Consider the following 6,000-nt stretch of genomic DNA (forward strand, 5'->3'; position numbering starts at 1 on the left):
TTTTAATAATATTTTAGCATAAAAATAAAATTCTAAAATATTCCAAGTAATCTCTTATGATAAACCATATTCAATTTTAGACATTATTCATTACTATCATCATAATTTACCATTACATTTTTTATTAATATATTTAATGTATTATTGTACTTAATATTTTTAATAATAATTAATCTATAAAAAAAATTCAAGTAATATCTTCCATAAATCACATTCAATTTTAAACATTAATCATTAATATCGTCATCATCATTACATTTTTTATTAATATATGTAATTTATTCTTTTACTTAATTTCTTTAATAATAATTAATAATTAGAAAATGTGAAAAATTTCTTCCCATATCATTAACTTTTATTAATTAATTTGAATTTATTAATAAATTGATATAATATATTATATTTTAATATAAATTATTTTATAAATTATTTCTTCCATGGAAGAAATTATTATATTTAAAAGATGAATATGTATGTTATAGTCTAGAAATGAGTAGCTAGGACTTATAACTTTCAAATAATGTCATGTTGATTACTCGTAGTAAAAAAACTAGCCCATAATCCCTTAGAAAAAAACTAAAAGCCGGCCATACGATAAAACAAAGCCACTTATAATATCATCCCCTTAATTATGGTGGGAAAAATTTATCAATTAGCTTCAAATAAAAATTTGACTTTACAACCATTACGAAAATTAAAGAAAAAAGAAATGGCTATAACTTGAGGCTCACAAACATGTGGAATTCTCCATCAATTACCGAGCCTAAGGAAGTGAAAAAGTTGTTTTTAGAAAGCTCATCAACCTTCAGGGTTAATTCCTTGTATATATGCTTGAAAGAAAAGAAATAAAAAATAAAATGAAAGGTTATGGTATGATCTGCAACAAAGAGACACGAAGAAAATTTTCCATTGAAATGCTCTTATAATCCTATTAAATAGCAAACTAAAAGCCACCAAGAACTTGAATTTTTTTTATTCCTTTATCATGGTAAGTTCAAGAAAAGTCCAAAAGTCCAAAATTTTAACCTTTTTTTAAGATTCCTTACCCAGAGCATATATTATGTGAAAATAGTGAGAGTGAGAGAGAAATAGGATCACTCTTACCCTCCAAATTGGAGGACAACCCTAGTTCAAACCATAAAAAAGTTCCTAGGGGATTTCCTCCACCTAAGTAAGTATGACATGGAACCATGGCATCTTACTTTTTGGATCAACCATATGTTCCATAACTAATATAATAATCATAACCCGTTGTAACTTCTAGAGGAATTTTAGAACTTACAAAAATGCTAGTGTTCATATCCCATCAAATGAAAAACAGAAAACTTCCTAGGAAACCTTCAACTAGAGAAACAAACTCATCTAGAATACATTCCCACATGCACTCACTAAGAGTGAAAGGAATTTTGCTTGAACTCCCACAAAAAAAACACTTTAACAGTGTAAGGAAATGAACTAAAGAGATGAGAGGAGGAATCCTCATGGAACTTGTACAATGCGTAATGAATAGAACCAAACCATCCCCTTTTTAGACCATTGTCCTAGGCTAGAAAATTGTTGTTCAAATAAATCCATAAACATAGGTTGCATTTCAATGGAGCATGCAACTTCCAAAGAGAGCTCCACTACTACTACACATCATCAAAGAACTATGATTTGCACCAAGGTAGATCCAAGAATAATATCGAACTCATCTTCCTTTAAGGTAATAAATTTTGAATCTAGCATGTCAACATATTGATTCCACTCATTTGCTTCAATTTCCATTAGGCCAAGGATGTCCACCAACTTCTAACCTGCATGACCACTCACATGAGGGGACTAGGCATTAACATATTCTAAAAAATAAATCTCGTTTTCATTTAAAAGGTAGATCAAAGCCCAAAAGAGATTGAGGTTTTCCTTAACTCCTATCAAAGGGTCTTTTGTAATCTTAACTTTTTGGCCATTACCAATTCTCCAAAACACCTAGTCACCAATAAGAGGAAATGGTTCAACCAAATCCTCCCACTTGATAGAAGCTTTCAAGTACTTCCTAGAACACTTATACCAATATTCAATTCACCAATTTTGTGAATAGTTTGGTTTTATCACTCTTCTTGAGAGCACTTCATTATGTGTGAGTCTCCAGAGACTTCTAGCTACCAACACCTTCACAAAAAGAAAGATATTTTTTTTGCGCCAACCCTACTACAATTTTGGAGTAGACACCTGACTCCAATTAACTAAATTAATTTTTATATTGTGTGAAACTGGCCTTAGAAATTGGAGATTTACCTTCTTAATTTTGGACAAAATACTTATTATAATTGATACAATGGAGGTCCAAAAGGCTGAAATTCTCTTGAGGTCTAATTTATGTTAAACAACCCTCTCATAAATGGAAAGGAGTATATCAAACCACAACACGATTATCACCTCAACCTTATTGAGAAACCACAACCAAACTACAACCTTGAACTTATTAGAATTAAGAAAAAACAAGATATTAGAAGCCCATATCTAGATCTTTTCACCAAAAAAAAGAAAAATAAACATGTAAAATCCTTAAATATATCATGTGCTTTGAATTATTTAAATAAAAAAGTCCAATTATAACTATGCTTATTGAGAGGAATCATTGTTATCCTCCCTATACAATTTTATCTTTGACAAATGAAAATGATAATTAACTATATTTACTTATGCATCTTTGATCACACCTATAGTAACCAAATGCATTTACAACATAATAGAAATCGAAAAGAAACTTTATTGAAAGAATTGAGATTTATGAGAATGAAAAATAAAGTTGCCCATCATAACAATATTTTTTTAACATTAAAGATGGATGTACACTATCAAAAATTCCTAAATTGAAATCTATATATATTTTTACAAGAAATGAATAATATACATGTAGAGTGCTTATATATAACATGTGATATGAATGATTCAAATAAAATAAATCTAATTATAACTATGTTTCTTGGGAGGAATGATTGTTATCCTCCCTACCCAAATTCAATTTTGAAAAATGAAAATAATAACTATTTATATTTATTTATGTATTTTTTGTGGCACCTATAATCACCAAATAAATTTATAACATAATAGAAAAATACAATAAACCAAATTAAAATAATAATAATAATAATAATAATAATAATAAATTATAAAAATAAGAAATAAAATTAATCATAATAAGTGAATGCACATTATTGAAAATACATAATAACCTTTCTATGTACCCCTCTAGTCAAAATGAGATTATAAGCTTACCTATAAATCACTTCTCAACATAGAACGCCACCCCTCACACTTACTGAGACTCACTCACATAATGTGGGTCATCAAACATAACAAAATAATTTAATGGTATGTTATCCATGGTAGGTCAAATTTATATGTAGGTTATCTTTTTTGGTTTTAATTTTCCTTTTATAATAATAATAATAATAATAAAATCTATTTTTTTATCACTATAGACTTGGGAATATGTGGCATGTGGAAGTTTAGTAGTGATTGAGGGAGCTTGTACTTACCGAGACTCACTCACATAATGTGGGTCATCAAACATAACAAAATAATTTAATGGTATGTTATCCATGGTAGGTCAAATTTATATGTAGGTTATCTTTTTTGGTTTTAATTTTCTTTTTATAATAATAATAAAATCTATTTTTTTATCACTATAGACTTGGGAATATGTGGCATGTGGAAGTTTAGTAGTGATTGAGGGAGCTTGTACAAGGTTCCACTTTAGGAGATTCATCCCCAGCTAATGATTTTTCCATTTCCCATGCTCCTAGGACTATATCACTACAATTTAGAATATTTCATTCCACCTCCCATGCTCTTTACAATGGAAAAACACTAGAAATCCCATAGTCTTTACAATGGAAAAACCAATTAGTTTTTCTTTAGGAGAGTTTACACTGCAACTATGGATTTAACAAAGAAAATGAAAGTATCACAATTATTAAGATTCATTTTAATTATGATTAGATCAATTAAGCAAAGCCTTTCCGTAGAAATCACATAAGAGAAATTTTTGGCCTACACATTTCGAACCAACAAGTGTGGTTCATCATTAGGACCAGATGAAGAGGCAGACCATGGCAAAGGCTTAAATAGAGAGCAATGTAGAGACATAATTTCCAAGTAATAGCTATATTTGAACAAAATATTTAAATTATGATATTAATTTATTAATATATGAAAAACAAATATTATTAAGTAATGGCAATATTAGTAGATCATTAATATTTTTCAATAATAAAATCATAATATTAGTGAAGCTATTTAGATATTTAGATTTTTATAAGTGAGAAGATATTTAAAATCATTTAATTTATGATATTGAGTAAGTTTCAATAAAAATTAAAAAAAAATTATTTTCCTTAACAACCTCTCCTATATCACAAATAAGTTTATTAATTACCAATAGTTTTTATATTAAATATATTTCATTTTGAAAATATTATGATGTTGAAAAAATAGTTCCGCTTACTATTAAATATATGATAGAACTAATATCCACCTCGTCATTGTTGAATTAGAGAAATTTATATTTATAATTTAAATATTTAATTATAATTTTACACATTATGAAAATATATCCATTTTTAATTAAAGAAATGAGATAAAGAGAATTAAATTTTAATTCAAAATAATAATTTTTGAAATGTTTTCTCCTTCATCGTATTTTTAATCTCATAAACAATATTACAACCTCAAATTTGACAACCATACAAAATATAAGAATCATAAATAATATATTGAAATAGATATTTTCATATCTTAGGATGTTGTTCATTTTTATACTTATTTTGGAGAGCATAATCAGATTTCTAACCACCTACAATTATCTTTGTGACACTCTGATTTCAGTTTAAATGACATTTGAATCGAAGACCACATCTTTACAAAGACATTAACATCATAATTAATAAAAAGATTATTTTTTCATAAATCTAAGTATCCTAATTTGGTTTGGTTAATAACAATGGGAATGAAATATCCAAATTTCTTATGAAAAATTTCAATAATTTAAAAAAATAATAATAATATTCACAATAAAAATAAAATAAAATAAAACAATTAATTTTACTATGTTAATATCAATATATATTTTTCTTTTAAAAATTAATATACTTTTTCCATACAAATATTAGAAAATATTTGAAAAATATAACTTTGCTCCTAACACTAATATTACAATTAATATACATTTCCCATACTCTAATAAATTTCCTTTTAATAATAGCTTTTCCCAAAATTGTCGAGTCAGTAATAAATCTTATCATATTTATATTAATGTATACATTTTTTTCTAAATATTATTATAGTTTATTTATATAACAATATATTAAAAAAAAATGACGCACTTTTCAATATTACAGTTAAAATTAATGTTCATTTACAATATTATATTTTTTTTAACAGTAACTTTTGGTAACTCAATAATTTTAGGCATTAAAAACATGGAATTCAAAAATTCCAATAATTTTAGGCATAAAAAACATGGAATTCAATAATTCTTTAGTATAAAATAGTGAAAAAGAATTATTATAAAATAGTGAAAAAATATAATATATTGATTCATGAATCTTTCTTTTAAATAATATTTATTTTAAATTTAAATTACTCAAATTTTTTTTTATACTGATGTTTGAAAGAATAACTTCGACGAAAATCACATGTAGATAGACATTTGTCGACGCGTTTCGAATCAACTAGTGTGGTTCATCGTCAGGACAAGTTGAAGAAACAGATCCAGCTTAGCATGATAAATAGTCTGAGCAGAGTCTCAAAGGCTAAATTGACTAATGGCTAGACTCCAATTTAGCCGTTGGAGACTCTGCTCAGACTATTTATCATGTTAAGTTCAAACTATTTATCATGCTAAGCTGGATCTGTTTCTTCAACTTGTCCTGACGATGAACCACATTAGTTGGTTCGAAACGCGTCAACAAATGTCTGTCTACATGTGATTTTCACCGAATTTATTTTTTCAAA

This window comes from Pinus tabuliformis, chromosome 1_2 (assembly GCF_031772625.1).
Source record: "Pinus tabuliformis cultivar Carrire ecotype Pingquan chromosome 1_2, CPIR1, whole genome shotgun sequence".
NCBI lineage: Eukaryota > Viridiplantae > Streptophyta > Pinopsida > Pinales > Pinaceae > Pinus > Pinus tabuliformis.